Source organism: Heliconius melpomene, chromosome 13, assembly GCF_056956725.1.
Source record: "Heliconius melpomene rosina isolate 202511_hmr_F chromosome 13, ASM5695672v1, whole genome shotgun sequence".
Taxonomy (NCBI): Eukaryota; Metazoa; Arthropoda; class Insecta; order Lepidoptera; family Nymphalidae; genus Heliconius; species Heliconius melpomene.
The window spans coordinates 82319-103563 of NC_140401.1; positions in this window are offsets into that span (position 1 = coordinate 82319).

Genomic DNA, 21245 nt, shown 5'->3' on the forward strand with positions numbered 1-21245 from the left:
ATTCTATTAAATGCTCTAGTGTTATTAATATGTTGTACTAATGGCATCAATTACAAGGTAAAAATTAACTCGGGGAACTACATCATCATCATCAGTCTGTCCTCATCCACTGCTGGACGTGGGCTTCTTCAATGGCGCGCCGCTGGGCTCGATCTTCGCATCCGGCCGTTGCCGCCACTTTGCGGACATCGTCACCCCATCTAGCGGGAAGACGTCCTTCATTACGCTTGCCAAGGCGTGGTGTCCACTCTAGAACGCGTCTCTACTTACTATAAATTTATTATAGTTGTTGTTGGAAAGGAAGGAAGGAAGGAAGGAAGTATGGAGTTGGTTGCCGGTTCTATCTAGGACCTGCTGTCTGAGCCGGAGATAATTTTCAATAGACCGGACGACATTTTCATGGGCATTTCGATCCTGCTCGTACTTCTAATATCATATTTCGTTTAGAAATATTTCGGTGTTACAGGTGAGACCTGTTGAAAATTACGCTCTAAAGACGGTGGTGTCATCCTAAGAAAAATGTTTTTCTAGGTTCTACATTAAGAAACTAGATAGACCACCGGAAACAGGCTACAAAAGGTAACAATTTTGTTGTGTAATTTAGAGGGGAGGCTACGCAAGGGCTTCATGAATAATAATCGATACTTATATAAACAGGTTAGTAAATTATCAAAAGAAGTGAGCACGTCTAGCTTTATTATTTAGACGGTTATGAGAGTTTCCTCTCCTACTCATGCTTATCAGTGAGTTGCGAAACATCTTCTAAAATTTTTTTGAATGCAGATTATAAGTAAATCTAATAATTGAAGTTAGATTATTTAGGCTCGCTTCCGGCAGAGCGATTATTAATTGAATTAAAAAATTAAGCAATTTACAATTCTTTGTTTGCTTATAAATAAAACAATGTTACTCATGTTTTTTGTGGTTTTACAGATCAATTTATCTGAATGTATCAGAATCAATTTATACAATCATTCTGATTTAGATCACATAGCGTCGTGCGTGGTCACCAGGAGTTATAAACACGTCTCTCACAGATGCTGTGCATCGTCACATCCCAAATAATAGTACAAGTTTTACATAACAATAAAACTTGTATTATTGTGGAGAGACGATGCACAGCATCATTTTAAGGCTCCTGGTGAGAGTCTGCTATGAGGTAAAAAGCGTAGTGTCGCCTTTTATACGTTCCGGCGCCCTACCACCTGAGACCACGTGACTTCCGGCGATCGCTGATTGGTCGAAAACAGCAACCGGAAGTGAACATCATTGGATAATCAAAGGGAAGTATACAGCGCCCTCTCACAGATGCTGTGCATCGTCTCTCCACAATAATACAAGTTTTATTGTTATGTAAAACTTGTACTATTTTCATTTCTTCGCTTTTAAGTCCAGGCAAAGCGTTAAGCTCCGCCTCTGGACCAGCAATGTCTCGTAAACTGGGCAATGCGATGGGGAACAGAGTGTCAAGGACACTAAGTTCCCTCTACTATGGTATGTAAAACATTTCGTAGCAAGCGACACATTTAGTTTGGATACTTCCATAGAGATTATATAAAATGTACCAATAGTGATGAGCCACGAGGCGTCTGGTGCATTGGTGCATTGGATACCTATACCTAGTGGTCGTAGCTAGCTGTCGGACTGTCGGACTGTCTGCTTCCTATTCCTTTATTGGAGAGACTAAACATACAGGATACATACAGAGGCCAGTCGCGGCGCAGGGGCATAAAGTGTGGCTGTAGTAAGTAGATTTAGGTGAAAAAGACAATAAAAGCAGTGGAATTGTGTCAAACACAGACACAGGACACAGTCGCTTGTAGGCGGAAGCCCCGATTGGAGGGTATCTAGAGTAGGTATAGTGTTGTTCTTGAGTGACACATGTCACTTATTGTAGTTACGTGGAACCTCTATTCGAGATGTCTGTGCACTTAGCAGATCATTATCCAGCAGATCAAAAAAAAATGGAGTACTCTTCGCATGCACCTGAGTTCTATAGTTCCTGATAGGTTTTATAAATAGTTTCGTTTCGTAGTAGTCGTTTTTACCCCTGAAAAAGTTATGTAAAAAAATGATCTGCTAACTTCCCTTGGTAGATCATTTTTTTGCAAATAAAAATCGGGGCGAGATCTGCACTCATAGGGATGAATAAAATAGTTCCTGATAATTTTTAACAATAGTTCTGTTAATTTCACGAAGAAAAAAATGTTTAAACAGAAAATAGAAAGTTCGCTTCGAAAATAGTTCGAAAGGTTTTTGATTTTTGAAATTAATAAAATGATACTCAGACGCGAGAACTCTTTATTTTACAATAGAATATATGTAAGTAGTAACTACAATATTTAGCCTGAAAGAAAACCAGAACTCTGAAAAAACTGCCAGCAGAGCATAATTGTAAGTATGAAATATTGAAAAATGTCTATTTTAACTCTTCATATGTAAAAGTACTAAATAATTAATATAAATAAAAATAAATCATTAATATAAATGATTAATATAATCCTTACCCAAATCAATAATTCAACATTTAAGGCTGTTTCTGAACGAGTAAATTAAATGATTCATTGACATTAACACACTTGACTGTCAATTCTGGCTTTGTCAAAATGAATAATCATGTAGTTCAAGCGGGTGAAGTCGCGGGGGGGCCGCTAGTTATCTATATATTGAGAAATGATCGAGTTTCAAATATAAAATTTCCAGCTTCACGCTGTATCCCGCACACACAGCAGGGTCGATAGGGAAACCTGTGGAGGGGAAAGTGTTAGGACACTCCTTTCTTCATTTTCCGGCGAATATTAATTATTATAATTACAATATGCTATTGATCTCTGCATCGCATCACCAGAAGGTGAAAATGACGATAATTTAAGCAATTGTTACAAGTATCAGTACAAATGTCTAAATCTAGTAGTCGGACAGCAAATGTTGCACATCTGAGATGAAGCACGCCGCGGGAGACTTACAGATCAGCAATCATCAACTTGTTCTGGTCACGAAGGAAAATTCCTCGTCATCATATTATGAAATGGATACCCTGACGTGTACCGCGAAGCCCGTGCGAGGTAGTGGGGGGCGTGGCGCGCAGAGAGGGCGCAGAGGGCGGGAGGCCGAGGTGGTCTAATTGCATGTGTTTTTGCGGGCGAGTCAATCTGTCGTTAGCGGCGGGCGGGAGGGCGAGCGGTTCCGCGAAGGCAATTACGGCATCCGCCGCAGCCATCTTGCGGCAGAGTTACGAGCGCTGCGGACAATTATCAGCAATTAATATAAACAGCGGCGGCCACTTCGTACCTGCGTTGTGCGCTGCGCTCTCTTGTCAGTGTCACAGCTCTACGCCGTTAACGCCGAGAGGGCTAATAGGTACATGCATTATATGTTTCGTGGTAAGAAAATTGTTACGACACCAATTATTATATTTAGGCGTTAAAAACAAAGAGAATACCCACAAAAATCCTGATACTTAGGTGTAGGTATAGGTAGGCTAATATGTGCCTATAAATATAAACTGCTTTTGTCTTTAACTATGGGAAACTAAAGGAAAAAACGTATCATCCGGCGAGCTCGAGCAGGTAGATCTCTATGTATGGTAGATCTCGGTAGCAGCGAGTTGACGGCACCTGTCCGATGATGATTTTTTTTTTTTTTTTTTTTTTTTTTTTTTTTTTTTTTTTTTTATTACCGACGATTAGGAGGAGAGCGCCTCACTGTCCACAATGTGGGCTCTATATCCGCGCAAGAAGGTGCCTTTCGTGTGAGCGCGGTGCTGGAGGCACCTCATGTTGGGAACTGTCGAACTGTCGCCGCCGAGCGGCACAAGTCACTAATTAGAGGTAAGCGGTGCTCGTGATCGTCTCGCCCGCGCCCTCGTCGTCTGCCACCGAGCCTGCGCGGTTGCCCCTGCACTCATATTAAACACTAGCGTAACCCCGTGCACCTACGGCCGCTTCAAATATATGAATGTTGATTTACCTGTTATTAAAAAAAAGCCGACCAAGCGCGAGTCGGACTCGCCCACAAAGGGTTCTGTGCTAATTTCAGGATAGTGATTGAGAAATACCTTATAGGGTTTGATTACGCAGTGGATTTCATACAAAATGAAGCAAAAACGATACGTAAATGCTGATATCTTTAGAGTAGGTCGTATTATAAGCTTAATTTCTGTGCTCCAAGACACTGTAAACCTGAATAACCTAATCCAGAAATCCAGAGCTAATGGAGCAGTTCTGGGATTCTTGTTCAGCACAAAAAACCCGTAGGAAAAGTACAGTTCCGTTTCTGGGTTGGAGATGTCACTGACGTGACGAAGTGACCTAGCTCACGAGCGGCGTAGTATGACGACGCGGACGGGTACGAATAAATTTTCATACATTTTCGATCTACTGTTAATTTTTACGTAATTAATTGGGTTTTTATAATTAATTTATATCTTTCTTTGGTTGTCTTCCAATAGAGTTCGAACTCTAACTCTATCAGAAGAGAACCAAAGTGTAGTTTAATTTCTTTGTGTGGTGTACATTGCCCGCTACTTCTTATTTAATGTTATTTAAATATATTTATTAAAGAACGTCTGGTTATCTCAGTTACACAAAAATGTATAGATATTAAGTTGAATAATACCGGAGTGGGACCGCGTCAGCCGCTACCCACCTTTATTATGAAACAATACTTTGACTTAATGTTTACATACTCGTAAGCTCACGCAGCTTGCACTGCTTGACGAGTGACGACAAGCAGACGACGACATCAACACGAGACGACAACATAGCAAAACAAAGCAGTTAATTATGCATTGTAGGTATATTTATTTACTTTGTATAAAATAAAAATAAAAAATCAATAATTTAAATGACATATTTATCAAAATTTAAATTCAAAAGATTTTTTTATTTAAAACTTAAATAGACTTTACAAGCACTTGAACCTTCGAATGACAACAATGCTACCACCGGCTCGGAAGGTTGTTCTTTCCAATATTGATACTTTTTTCAATTCAAAGTCAAATATTTTTATTCAAAACTAGCGGCCCCCCGCGGCTTCGCCCGCTTGATTGATACATGATTATTTATATAATAAACAGAATTGACTGACAGTCAAATGTGTCGATGTCAATGAATAATTCAATTTGCTCTTTCAGAAACTGCCTTATATGTTGAATTATTGATTTGGGTAAGGATTTATAATATTCATCTGAGAAGAACCGGCGCAAGAAACTTAGCGGGACTTATTCTATTTATAATTTTAAACAAATACATATTTAATTATTTGTGTCAATGATACCTTTGAAACAGATTGGAGCGAGCATTTCATTCCCAAGGCGTGTTATCATTTATAAAATATTTAATTTGATTACCTTTAACACACAAACGTCTTTTCACATTTTTTAAAAACGTTATTTAGGAAATTCTCTGACGTTTTCTGGGATCCTATTGTAAAAGCGTACACATTGTCCCATAAAAGAATTACGGATTCGATGCAATCGAGTCACAGGTGCAATTTTGGTAAAATCATATTTTTTTTCTTAACATACATAACATTTTCAAAAACATATTGAGATGCAACTGTCAATATATTGATTTCTTTAAACCTTTGCCTTAAGGAGTGTTAAGGGCCTAAGAGTAGCTTAGCAGAGTGTGGTCGTCCTCGCGGGAGAAGCCGCCGCCGACGCTATCGCGATCGATCCTGACTGTAAATCAATAAAAGGGTTTCTTTCTTTGTCTCCGCCACCGATCATAGGCTGTACTCTAGGTATACAGCAAATGACGCTTTTTGATGCTGTTCTCATTACGGTTACTTAGGATATTCTGTAATTTGTATCTAACAAACAAAATATACATATTTATGTATATTGAATTATTAGTGTTATAAATTTATAATACACTTATTTCGATTCGTTACTATCTATTATAAAATTTTGATTCTCAGAGTATTTTAATTAATTATTTTATAAAAAATATAATAATTCTATAAGTAAGGTAAAGTAAGTTGCATGTCAAATTAGAAAGTATTTTAATATATTAGTACATATTTATAATGTAATGTTATACAGCCTATAGCACTTCTGAAGAATGCAGCTTTCATACAAAACAAAAACATAGTAAATCGGACCAGTAGATCCAGAGATCTTAGCGTTCAAACAAACAAACAAACAAACAAACAAACAAACAAACAAACAAACAAACAAACTCTTCCGCTTTATTATATTAGTATAGACATACATATGAATTATATTTTAAAGTCTATTATACACTAGCCGACTCGAGCGGCTTCGCCCGCCCTGTCATTATTTTCAGTTTAGGAGATGAATTTTAGTAAACCCTGCAACATGAGCATTCAAAGATTTTTCCATACAAACTTTCAATCCCTACAGGGTACATTTTTTCAAAATCCCTTCTTAGTATTCACATTGATCCAAATTTCATCTGAAAACATCTGTCCAAATTTCACGTTTCTGCGCACAGCGGTTACGGCTGAGCGTGCGCCTCACCTCAGTCAGTGGGAATATGTCCTTTTTAACCGACTTTTGTAAGAAAAGGAGGTTATCAATTCGACTGTTTTTTTTTTTTTTTTTGTTTGTTACCTCATAACTTTTGACTGGGTGAACCGATATTGAATTTTTTTTTGTTTGAAAGGTGTAGCTTCCCGAATGGTCCCATTTTTTTTGGTCCATGTCTGACAATGGTATCTATGAGAAAATTACATAAGTCTTAAATTTGCATTAGGTATGTGCGCGACAAATAGACGAATAACTCAATGTCGCGCCAAACGATTTTGATGGTTCTTTATTTGAAAGGATACACTTCAAGGATTTTGGAATTGGAATTGGTGAAAGTTTGGTTAGGTTCCGATTATGGAATTGAGAAAGTGAATGAAGGTGAAAATTGAGAAAGTTTGTTTTTTTTTGGTAAAAAATTGATTATATTGTAATACTTACAAGCAAAAACTTTTTAAATTGATGTCAGAAGTGAGATTCCTGATCGTTGCATTTCTTTTTAACCAACTTCAAAAAAGAGGATGTTCTCATTTTCAACCAACTTCAAAAAAGGGAGATTCTCAATTCGCCCGAATACTTTTTATGTATGTTCTTGTCAATATACCAAAATGTAACTTTGCACAAATTAAGTTTTACATAGGACAACCACAACCACTCGTTGACAACCACTACCACCACCATCACCACTCGTTTAAGAAGCATCATTTTAAGATCTACTTAAAATCGTAAAATAAATTAATTTTTAACAAAAAGAAAAACTCTTTTCGTTCGTTCGTTCTAACAACGAACTAAAAAGTGAAAAATAATTATACAAAGATTTTAAAACTTTGGAGTCGGTGTCAAAATTAATTTTGTATGTATACATTTGTAAAGTATCAAATCCAATCCGAAGCTAGAAGGTGCGCGCGGTCAGCACCGCCGGCCCCTGCAACGGCTGGAGACGTCGCAATCAATGAGGTCGATCAATATCACGTAAATCATGAACTCCAGCTCGGAGCGACCCGCGGCGGAGGACACTCATTTGAATTAATTAGCGAGTCATCTTGCCGCTCGGGCGGGAGCGGGCGCGGGGGCGGGCGCGGGACCGGGCGCGGGTCGGGGGCAGGAATGCGCGATAGCATCGCCACCGCACGACAGCTCCTGGCCTCGTCGATTAATCAATTATTAAACGTCATTATTTACTTGCGGCGCCGTCAACCCCCCCCCCCCCCCCCCTCCTCCCCACCCGCTCGCTCGACCCGCGTCCCGCTATGGATGTGCCACCATAAATTATACAAAAACGGCCGATGTCGTTCGATAGAGACGTAATTTACTTCCGTCCCCCGGCGTGCGCCACCTGCATCTCCGAGGCCTGCACCAACCCCCAACTCACATCCCCCGACGCGCACTTGCAGCTCGTGGAAGCAAACAATAGAGTTCAATAATAATATAATAATATAATTTATTCATAAACAAAATTACAAAAAAAAAAACAATTTATAACGATAATAACCGCATTAGTTGTAAACTGTGTGGCAGTTATTAACGCCCGCCTCACAAGCATCCATTCATAAATTAGTATGATCAAAATGAGTTCAATTACAAAAAAAGAGAAAACTTTAAAATATAACAAATGATAAAAATAATAATTAAAAAAGCATGCAATATATTTGCTGTGTTATCTGTTTTCAATTAAGTATATAATATAAAATTTTAATTAATATTTCTTGTCTTATATTTCTTGCTGATACTGAAAGGTTCTTTGTAAATTGAAATAAATATTTTTTGTATATTAATTTACAAAGATATGCTCACTTTTAGTTCTTTCTTTAATTTTGAGAATTAATTTTTGAACAAAATCCATTATATTAAGACTAGCGGACGCGCGCAGCTTCGCGTGCTTATTTAGGGGTGCATTCTAATAAACCACGAAATATGTGTTCAATGAAATATTTTTAAGAGTCTAAATTTCAAATTTTGAAATGGCGGTGGCGATTATAGATTTTTATATACAAACTTTCAACCCCTTATTTGCACCCTTAGCGGGAGAATTCTAGAAAACTATGAAACACGTGTTCAATTAAATACTTTTAAAAATCTAAATTTCAAATTTTATAAATATCGGTGCTGATTTAATTTTTTTTCCATACAAACTTTCAACCCCTATTTCACCCCTTTAGGGTTAAGATTTTTCAAAATCCCTTCTTAGTGAATGTCCAGATTACGAAAGTAAACATCTGTCCAGATGCCACGTTTCTCCAATCAGCGGTTACGGCTGTGCGTGCGTCTTACCTCAGTCAGTGAGGACAAGTCCTTTTATATATATATAGACTAGTGGGCCCGGACGCGGCTACGCCCGCGAAAATATAAGCCTAAATCATTAAAATAAGTTAAAAAATAATAATAAGTGGAGATTTATTATTAGAAAAAATATCTGAGTAACCGAAATGAACAAACCAAAGAAGTAAAAGTAACTAAAGGAAATTCTTAATATTAGAAAAAAAAACCTAAAGTTTGCTGTGCGCGCGTACTAAACATTTTTCTATATTAAATAATTATTAATTTTTGCGAACAATATTAAATAAAATCTCAAATGATTAAAATTACGATATTTTAAGTGTATAACATCGGTATAGATAACCGAACTGAGATAAATTAATTATAAGCAGCAAATAATTACATAAAAAATAATAGTAATTCGAAAATCTATAAAAATTTACAAAATCATCAAAGTCATCCGCCCGTTCGCGTCGGTCATACTCATATTATGCCGCCCGAAGGCTAGGTCATTTGGAATCAGTCACATCTTAATTATTTATTAGAATGTTATACAGTAAATTATAATTTCCATCTAGATGAAATGCTAAAAGTGACTATTATTATTTTCATAAGGATGAATATCAAATTATAGAAATCATCTAATTTTTGTTAATGATTTGTATAAAGAGATTTGTATAAATCTATATCGGCGCGCACCATGTATGCATTAAGCAAACTCACTGTGGGTGACGTTTTCTTAAAACAGCAAACTTTGCAAGCTGTCGCTTAGCAACGCGTAGCGACGATTGTTATTAACATGGCGGAATAAATTCCTTGTCAAATTAATTATTTTAATATATTGGTATATAACGAAAATATTACAAATATGAGAAAAAAAAAGTATCCTATGTTCATCCCGGGACCCTCAAGTATCTCTATATGAGTATTTTATCACAATTAAGTTAGCGGTTTGGCCCTGATTGCGGAAAAGACTTCCCTGATTGCGGAAGAGTTACTTTCGAATTTATAATATAGGTATGGATGGATAAAAATGACAATCACATAGACCAGGCACATCGTGAACTGTGTCTGTCTGCCTGTAGTCAAATCTTGCAAGTTAAATTTGATCACTTCCCGGTTTCCGATTAAGCTAAAATATTGCGTGCATGTGTAAATCGAATGACAATGCAATATTATTATGACATAGACCTGATCTGATGACGGAGCTGGAAGGTGGCCATAGGAATTCCGTAATTAAACTACGCAACCCTATCGAGTTTGAGCTTGCTGGAAGTTGGAAGATGGCCATAGGAACTAAGTAATTAAATGACACAACCCTGTCGAGCTTCAGCTCGTTTGATTCGTCTTGACTAGTACCTACTTTGATATTAAATGGTAACCAGGGTCTGATGATGGAACTGGTAAGTGTCCATACTAACTTGGTAATTCCGGAATACGGGCTCGTTTGATTCGATCGAAAATCTTTGAATTAAAAACACTAAAAAGTTAAAAATAAAATTAAAGAAAAAAAAACTTATTTTAAGAACAAGCTTTTATTATTTGTTAATAAAATGAACTAAACAGTTAAAAATAAATTAACTCTAATAAGAAATACAACACTTAATTAATAATAAAAGCATGTTACATTTTGATGGTATACCTAATCAAGAACATTCAGCACCTTCTTTTCCTCTCGCTATCAAAACGAATATATTTGTAGTTGAAGTACAAAAAAAATTAAGATTTATGAAAACTGTAAATTTTTACGTTTTAAGGTGCCGTTACATTGAAATATTGTAAATGCACATTCATTGTCTCGTCCCGGGGGCCGGGGGCCTGGGGCCGGGGCCCGCGGGGCGGTGTCGCCGCGTTTCCCACACGTATATTAATTAGTCGGAGGCATGCACTACCAAATGTTGCCCGATCGAGATTAATGGCCGTATTAGATCCAAGTATTTAGGGAATATCTAAAACCGAACATTAGGTATTCGGGCCGTCCTCGGCCACGACACTCGTATATTTGTATCGGAATCGGAACGGAATTTATAATGGGTGACACCGCCGCCCGTCGCCGCCCGTCGCTGCCGCGCGGTCGTTCCTGGAACTGCAAAAAACGCGCAGGGGTTAGCTCGATACAATTAGAGAGCTATCTATTCAGATATTCCAGATATGGGGAAGTGTCCAGGGGCCGACACTCGACACCTGCCCGCGCTGTCGGCGGTGTCGAAACACTTACACTGTGCGGGGCTCCGTTACCAAATTATATTCCCTATAGGTAAACTGAAATCGATTCAAAATCTGTTCGCTACTGAGCACGCTCAAAGTGGGCTCCCTGCCTGAGGCCCGAGTCCCGGCCTCTCGAGCGACGGCTACAACTCACTAGTTGCATAGCGAGGTTTTTGTCGTTTTAATGTGGTATTAAAATAGACAGAGGAACAAAAACTTATCCTAATGAACATCCCCGGCGGCGCAGCGGGCGGTGCCCCCCCCCCCCCCCCCCCCCCGCACTACGCAACCGGCGCCCCGCGCCTCTAGGCGACTGCCACTAAGTAATGTTTACCAACCTGGATTGTCTTACATTTCGTCACTTCACTTATCTTATTATTTTTAGTAGGTAGGTAGGTACAGCAGTTAGTATTATTTTTACTAAATTATAAATGACTTTAACACCGTTTCATTTTTGAGTGGGACACACGTTGCATATAAATATTTCCAAACAGCACATAAAGTAGTCGTGTGTATGAGGCCCCAGTTTCTCCGAGCTCGTTATGCAGCGTGGTAAAAAGCGCGATTAGGTAATAGCATCTACAAAGACGGAATTTGAGGAGAGACGAGGGTGACGGAGGGCGGCGGAGGGGGGTCGCGGGCCGGGGGAGGCCGACAAAGTATTCGCTAAATTTTTTGCCGAGCATCGTCGCAGCGGACGTGGCCGTCTTTGTGCGCCGCCGCGGCCGACACCGCCACTTAATTAAAACAAGTCCAGTCAGGAGCAAACAAATTTGCCCGCGCCCGCAGACCCACCTACCTCCCCTCCCTCCCTCCCTCCATATTCCGCGACACTACTTTTAATTAAATTTATCGCCCTTATCTCTGCGCATCGGTCTCCGCTGGGAACCGAATGCGAGTTTACTTCGCATTTTTGGAATTCTGAAATTGCGTGAGAACTGTCGCGACCTTCGATCTGCGAGCGGCGGAATGAGGTAATACCGAGGTGAGGACGCGAGGGGCGGCACTGCTACCAGCCCGCACCGGCGCACAGTGCTGTCTCCAAGCTCCGTGGAGTACACAAGGAGAGGCCGTACCGTCTAACTGCGTGTTCACTTACGTAATGAGCCTCGATGGAACGGCCACCAATACATTAGATACTAGTAGCGTCAATCATAAACATTTTAAAAGCTTTAAGTAAGTATAGTACCTGTAGTTCTAGATACATTAGTACCCGCTCGTGTGCAGTCGAGGTGAACGCTGCGCGAGGAACTCTCGGAGTCTTGGACGAAGTAGATTAGCGAGCCTCTATTGACATACTGAGTGGATTATTTTTTATGCCGAGATTGACAAATGATGAGGCGTCACGGCCGCGGCGTGGCCGGCGAGAGGGGAGGGGGGGCAAATCGACATGAAGATTGATGTCGTGGCCAGAGATAGGCATCTAGCCGAGCCGGTACGGGTTCGGTTCCCAGTGGACGCAGCGGGGCGCCCGAGCGCGACATCCGTCTTGCACAGTGCTCTGTCACCACGTCCCCGTACTATATTATACTGCTATATTTGTGTATTATGTTCGCTTTCCTGCTGTTCCAGTGGACCGATACCGATTCTAATTTATTAAAATGTTTATAGATTAGTTACTCGATAGTGTCTTCGGGATAACTTACTATCATGTTGGTATTAAGATAGCTTTTAGTAATTGTGACAGGTAAGTCAATTATTTCTAAATAAGGTTAAGCAACATTCAATTGATATAAGAACAAGAAATTTATTTTTGATGAGCATATACCTAAGTAGGTATTTTGTGTATTATCTAATAATAATAACCCTTATTAAAATCAGCCTCACGCTGTATGCGTTAAGACACTCCGTGTCCCATTTTCCGCTGAATTCTGGAGGCATTGTGTGTTGAGTGGTGGAACTTAACGCCGGGCTTTTGCCTTGATGCCAGAGCGAGGAAATGAACCGTCGCGTTACAGTCACATTCTTGCCCCTGCGCCAGGAGTGGCCAGCCGACCACGAGCGACCTGCGGTATGCTTGTGTGCTTGTGTGTGTGCCTACAAGCGCGCGCATTGTGAATGCGATGGTTGTGGGTGCGAATCTCTCACAAGGAGTTGAAATGTGAATTTTAGACAGAATATTGTAATTTTAATTATTTGTTAAATATTTTACTTGTACCGAAGTATAGGTTTTCATAGAGCTGTTACTGTTACCTGTTACCTGTTAGCTGTTATCGGAAGACGAAAGAAAAGAAGAATAATACAGTCATGAAAAACAATATTGATGGCATGGAACCTTTACTTTGTTCCTACTCCTAGCAGCGCAGCGCCGCGACGCGCACGTTTAAAGTTAATAACGCCCGTGCGTAACACACCAATATCCAGTGTTATAAATAATATAAAGTTGACACGTGGCTCCCTCTGTCCCGTCCCGGCGCCCGTCCCGCGGCACGCTGCCGGTGTCCCGTTGTCGAGACCATAATAAATTGTCCATAAAATTAATATACGGATCAGAATTTGGGGTTGTATAATCGTCAACTCCCACTCGTATGTGTAGTCACGTTTGATGTTTGCCTTTTTTTGTCATAAGGCCCAGATCTACGCCGGCACAGGCCAATCTGTGCATACATACCCACTGTGCACAAAGGATACAAATGCTGTAAAGTACCTACACGATATAATAAAACAACTTTCGTACAATTTTCAAAGCATTTTGTTTACCACAGGAGGAACCCTCAACCGTCGCGCTGACAGTCACACACGTCACAGACGTCACTTGCATGCTTCGCAGTGCTCGGTGCTATTCACTTCTAATCCTATGTTACATGCATATAATTATTTACAAATTCCGTAAAAATGTACTAAAATACAAACTTTTTTGTCTTTCTGTCCAGGCTAATCTTTTTATGGGACGTTCACTGGAAGATAGAGGGAAAATAACACAAGATTAAAAAGTAACCTTTATGATACTCTACATGATACTCTCCAATCATCCCGTGCTTCCCGCAGCGTCGAGGTTAACGCATACGTACCGACTGCCTAGATAAATATGAAACACTAATATGGAATTTATTGCGAACAAAAACAGTTAATACGAATTTTTGAATATATAACAAACAGTATGGATAAGAATAATTTTCCCTAAATTCATTTAAATAGTACTTAGGTATTAAATATATATTCGTACAGTTCAAGCGGGCGAAGCCGCGGGGGAGCCGCTAATTGTATTTATAAACAATAAGTTCACAGTTAGACTTAGCATTAAAGACTTAATCGTTCACAGTTAAACAATAAGCGCTGTCTGTTATTTCCGGCAGTCGCCGGCGCTCTCATTCAACGGGGAGACCCTTGTACAAGGATATAAGGGGAACCCTATCGCATCTTCCCTACATCCTCCATTACGCGTAATCAAATTGTAAGGGTGAAACGGATAATGAAAATATTTGAAGAATTCACCCCAAAGTCTTTTGAGTGGCAAATTGTCGAATAACGCTTGCTGCGTTATGATCCGACGAATTATAGAAGGGGAGTAAAGTGTAGGTAGGTTAAAGGTACATTGTGAAGACCGAGACTGCCTTTGTAATGTGTTCTTATTTTAGCGAGTTTCCTCGAAAAATAATCAAACCTATTACTTCAGCGACGCAACGTGACGGGGACGTGACTCCTGAAGCCAGGGATATTACGAAACTTTTCAATAGAGCAATTGCGCTATTCGGCGCTCCGCCCCCGCCCCCGTCCTCGTTCGCACCCCCACCGGCAGATACCACCACTGGAAACCACCACTCAACTCACAGTGCTTACCTTGCTATATGTGAAATAAATAAATAATAAATATTTACTTTCATCTCAAAAAGCTTGGTCAATAATAAATTTAGTAAATATAGTACTAATAATTCAATATACATAAATATGTGTATTTTGTTTGTTAGATACAAATTACAGAATATCCTAAGTAACCGTAATGAGAACAGCATCAAAAAGCGTCATTCGCTGTATAACTAGAGTACAGCCTATGATCGGTGGCAGAGACAAAGAAAGAAACCCTTTTATTTTTTATTTTTTTAAAAGTTTAAAGAAATCAATATATTGACAGTTGCATCTCAATATGTTTTTGAGATATGTTATGTATGTTAAGAAAAAAAATATGATTTTACCAAAATTGCACCTGTGACTCGATTGCGGAAGAATTACGGATTCGATATCCGTAATTCTTTTATGGGACAATGTGTACACTTTTACAATAGGATCCCAGAAAACGTCAGAGAATTTCCTAAATCACGATTTTAAAAAAATGTGAAAAGACGTTTGTGTGTTAAAGGTAATCAAATTAAATATTTTATAAATGATAACACGCCTTGGGAATGAAATGCTCGCTCCAATCTGTTTCAAAGGTATCATTGACACAAATAATTAAATATGTATAAGTTTCTTGCGCCGGTTCTTCTCAGGTCTGAAACTCTAACTTTTGTGAACTGCTGGTAAATTATTTGACGTTCAAAAAATAAAACTTGTAACTTTTTATTTCGAATCAAAATTTTTAAATTTGAATTTCTTTAACATCTACTGGAATAAGACCAAAGGACTGGGGTGAGTACATTCCTGATGGAGAACTTTATTGGTATATGTGCAGCGTGTGTGTCTATAATTTAGGATCAATTAGGTCTTTTGCTTTACGTTACGAAATATAGCTAGGACTTCAGACACTTACATTTATTTTACTTTCTAATCAAAGTCTGAGAGAGTTCCATATTGGCAGTTGGAGGGAGAGCGCAGGGTCTAAGGGCAAGGTGTAATTAATTCGGGACGCTCGAGCACGTGTCCGAACCCGTCACCCCCCAGTTACAACAGGTTCAATGATTTAGTTTCACGGTGCAATTTACCGTGATTCACCGGTTCTAAAGAGTTTTCAACGCTCTTTGCGTTAAATTACCCGCACTGTCGTTTTATTGAAAGGACAGAGAATGTCAAAGATAAAAAATAATTAAATATTTAATTACTAGCGTGGCGGGCAGAAATCTAGTGTAAAAATACTCCTTTCCTCACTTTTTGCCCAATTTTGCAGACACTGCGTCTCGAGTGATGACACTTAACGCCGTTCTCTATCTTGTCACGAGCGAGGAAAATAAAACTAATTTATTCGCCGAATGGGAGTCGACCTCGCAAACGTTGCTTTTACAGTTAGACGTTCTTATTTTGTCTGTAGTATTTTAATTTTAATGAATATAGATATTATACGTATCTATATTCCCGTTTCACCTCATTGTAACAGCAGGTACAACACACGCAGGTTGCCGGTCGCCCGGCGCTGGTCGACAGCGAGGGGGGGAGGAGGGAGGGTCGCGTTCAAAGATGATATTAATTCGCTTTATGACAAGCTAAATTGATCTCAATAAATTGTGCATACAGAGAGCGCCGTCACGTCAGCCACCACACACCCCATGCTAGAAGCAGCCATATCACGTTTTCTACAAATTAAAATTGTGCAAGTAATAAACACTTATAAATTTATGTCAGTTAGAGCAGAAATTAATTTATATAATTTTTGTTTTTACAACGACCCGCTTGCGGCTTCGCCCGCTTAAACTACAGAATTATTTACTTAATAATTATAATAAATGAATTACGCCGCAACCGCTATGTCTAAAATATAAAATGAAATTAAATATAATAATTAAATTAAAATATCTAAAATTACATACTGTAAAGAGTCATATTGATTTATATTAAATCAACGATGTATTTAAGGTACTGGTAATTGGATAAGGATGAAAGCTGTGTCGCTTAACATCGCTTTGAAACTTAGCCATTATGCGTGAATGACAAACAACAGTTACCATAAGAGACAGACATGTCAGACATACTCGTACTCGTGTAGACCTTGTCTCTTGTCCTCTCCCATACACATAGAGTATAACAGACTTTGTTTGATACTATGTAAAGATTTACAAAAAATTAATGAGCTTGTTTGCATGCAATAATCTTGTGTACCTACTTTACCAGGTACATATACATAATCCATAACAAGTCGTCCTATTATTGGCACTGGCACGGCCAGCTGCGCCTGAACAGCATAATATATTTATGCTGTTAAAGTACGCCTTATAAAAAATATAAAAATACAAATCGCAGCGTTAAGTTCCGCCACTTAATACGCAGTCTCAAAAATAATGCGGGAAGTGGAGACCGGAGTATACGAACTCTAAGACGCGTGACGGTAACGGCGTGAGCTTACAACTACGTTATACTACAAATTTATAAATGACAAAGCTGTTCTTAGTCTGCGCCGATATGCAATATGTCAAACGTCTAATTTGATGCGCTCGGCGGCGGAGCACGGACACGTGCGGCCGATATTAAACTTTTCATTACACGAACTTATATTTCTTTTAATGTATTACAATACACCAGCTCCGCTAGTGGGGCACTCGAGGGCCCGTCGGTGCTGTGACGGCCACCTGCAGGGGCACTCTGTAAGGGAAGGGTAATAAATATATTAGTTGTGAATTTTATATGCTTATTTGTTTGCATAAAATGATCATTGCTTACATTTTGGTCTTTTCCCAAATCGTTGTTCCCGTTTTTTAAATGTATTGTATAATCTTGATTAAAATTCTTAGTAGCCTAAAGACAATTTACTAGAATCTTTTTTGCTCAAAGACCACATCACACTTGATTATAATAATGAAATTTGGAATTTTCGAAAATAATATTATACGAGTATACCTACTTGTTATAATTATTTAATTTGAGTAAAGGTTTTTTTACATTTATTTGTATTTTTATTTTTTATATCTATTGTTTAAATAGCTAAATTAAAAATATATTAAAAGCAATTCCTTTTGTGTGCATATTCAATAGTACGAGAGATAATTTGACGAGAGTGATAAATTAAACAAGTGAGTTCATCCCCTGCCTCGCCGACCTCGCCGGCCTCCCCGCCTCGCCGCCTCGCCGGCCTCGCCTCGTCTAATTCGCTGTACACAACATTATTTGATTTTTAATTTGGCCGGTGCAGGGCACCCGGAATGCGCTCATTGACTCAGTCGAGTGGTTTCCACCCCAGGACTAGTCCCTGCCCGCCGAACCCGGCGGGGTCATCGCCGCATATGTTTTTTGAATTGACTGTAATTGAAAGCGATATTTATGAATTTAAGATATTATAAAAGAAAATTGATATTCAGAGAAACATTTTAGATATACGGCGGTCAAAAATATTTCCGCGAAAGTTGATATAAGTGTGGCGGGAGGTAGGTAGGTCTCGAGCGCGAGGGGCGAGGGGCGTGGGGCTTTCAGTTCGTAATATCCGTTTTTATTAGTTTTTCCGCGGCGACAACCCTCCGCTCCTCCGCATACTCGCTTTGACGGCGCCGGCCGGGCCCTCGTGCGGGGACATGCGGGGACATGCGGGGACATGCGGGGACATGCGGGGACGTTTATTGTCATTGTTCTGAAATTCATTAGACGCGCCCCGTCCCCGCCGCCCCGCCGCCCCGCCGCCCTGCTCCCAGGACTACGCTAGCTTCCAGTCCACACGACGGGAGCGCGAGGACTCATAGAGCCGAAATATTAAAGACGGCGGTGGACGAACGTGCAATAAAAACCTGACACTTTAATCAAACAAGTAGTTAATGATGTCGTAACAATAGGGAGGCACATAAAAATGAAGTGTTCGTAACAATAAAAGATTTGTGCTTTTTCTGGTGTATCGGTACCAGTATGCTACCAGACCGTGGGAACAGCACTGTCGGGTGCCGGGCTGCTCTCGTCACAGTTCTCGGAACCGCCATCTCCGCCGTCGCCGTCGGCGCGTTGTGGATACAAGGAAGTGACAACACTCTGATAATAAATGTAATGTTACGAAAACAAGCAGCGTGCGTGCAGCATGCGTGCCCGGGGTGTGTGCAGATTAGGTTCCCTCTGCACTAACATTTATAAACATAAATGTAAAATGTTTCATTAAAATAACACTCGTGATAATGAAAACTGGTTCCATATGATACGCGGTATCGGGTCACATTGCATTACTTCGCAACCTACACGTCGACTAGTGTGCGCGTGCAGCTACAATGTGCGCGTGCGCGTGCGCGTTGACACTTAACTAGGATGAAACACCCCGTCGGTGAGCGCGCAGAGTGCGCTGAGTGCGGTGAGTGCAGTGAGTGCGGCTTGCGGCTATTTCAAACAGTGACAATCGTCGCTGCGCCTGCGCAGCGTGCATACCGACGTGCGTGCGTGTGAGCGTGTGCGCGCGTGCGTGTGCGTGAGCGCTCCCGACGGAGCAGATTGACATAATGGCCGAGTTGATAATTAGTTTTATTTTCATTTATCGCAGCTTATTCTCAGCTAAAATAAGATTCTTCTCTTAATACGTCTGCTGTAATATATAAGTATTCTAACGTTAACCCATTTGTCGAAATTCTTTCTCATATAATGAATGCTTTCGTTTAAAAAAATAAAATAAATTACATTCTTTTAATAACTATTGTATCTTTCTTAATGCTTATTTTTTCTAATTATTTTTGTATTTATTAATTAGGATTGACAACAGTCTGTACCTACTTATTACAATGTAATATTCATGGCAGTCATTATAGCACAGATCGATGTTATTAAACTATAATATACAGATATAATTTAAAAAGAATGCGTGTTTACTTTATCCAGTAGAGCAGGTATGGTCTACAATCTAGGTACCAATGAGAGCGGGTCGCGCGCGGTATGCGGCGGCGGCGGCGCGGTGCCCGTCCGTCACGTCCATTGAGTGGTGGTAGATAATTATAGCTCGCCTGTGTTCTGTGCATTGTGCACTTCTTGTTGCGACGATTGATTTACAATCGATCGTTTTCCTCTTGCGCCCGCAACGCGACGCGATTTGCAATATCTATTATTTAAACGTGTTTTTACTCTATCTCTACACTATCAATAACTAAAAAATAATATTAAATAAGCCTCAGCAGGATAGGCAGAGGGAACCTAGTGTTAAAATACTCCGTTCCCCACTTTCTGCCGAATTCTGGGGGCATTCTGGGGGCATGTTCTGTAATATATTATACTTAGATCCTTTCGTTGTCTTCACGGTTGTCCTATAATTTAGTGTCGGTTCGCTAGTTACAAGAAAATTTGGGCATAAAAATATATTTTCTAAGTATGTTCTATATGAATAATTGATTAAAAGACGTCGTAGCGCAGCAGCCGTAGTTGTGGTTGGTTTTACCTACTTTGGGAGAATGAGTGAATGTCATTTTCTAGCTGTAGTACCTAGCAAGGAGACGCGGCAGTCACTTCAATTCTTTTCTTCTCAATGTCTTCAAAATTGGGTGGTTGGTAAAATCGTACTTCGTGCCATATATCATAACTATAGTTCCTGAGGAAGAACGGTCCGTATAGGTTGTGAATATTAACATATTGAGGTACGGAACCCTAAAACCTTGATTTTAATATCAACAATTGTCTTGTACATTTGTATCTAAATGCATCACTACGCCTCATGACGAGTACGGTAATAAAAGAATGATATCAATTTTAAGTATTTATGTGTATGTATTACTCGTATAATTTGATTTGACCGTTTAGTCCCGTTTAGACAGCCCCAACGGCCCCAAGTCGAGCGCGTCAGTGTCTCCTCAGCCCCCCGCTGAGAGGAGGACAATAGTGGACATAATTTATGCATGTTTAATTAAAGTCCCATCCGGAAGCACTCCGCCGCCGCGCCGCGCCCCGCCGCACCCCGCGCGCCCGCCCGCTGGCGACGAGATGACTCATTTGCTGCCAATGCGACACTTTACATTTCTGATAGGTACAGAAGAGATATTTTATTTTGTAAAGAGTTGGCTAAAGATGTTCAACTCGAACTCACAACGACAGTAGCTTGTTTGATATCTCTATTAATTGAGGCAGTTGCAACGCAGCGTCTGACTGTACCGGTGCCTACCCTGCGATGTGCAGAATACAGCCTCAACATAAAAACACCTTTCGCAACCACCTACTAAAAGGGAAAAACGAAGAATTATATGTAGGTATATGCAATTACCTACTTATTTTACATTTAATGAAATTTTTTAATTTCTTTTTTCGATTCACGCTGTAATCCGCACATAGCAGGGTAGGCAGTGGAGGTCCCACTTTTGAGACCGCACCGTACCTCATTTTTCACCGAATTCTGGAGGCATTGCATGTTGCGTAGCGGAACTGGACGTCACGCTTTTGTTCGTTATCAGTCTTGTCGCGTTTGCACTTGCACGGCCGTGCCCCTGTGCCCTTGTGCCCCCGTGCCCCCGTGCCCCCGAGCCACGACTGGCCTCAATATCAATTT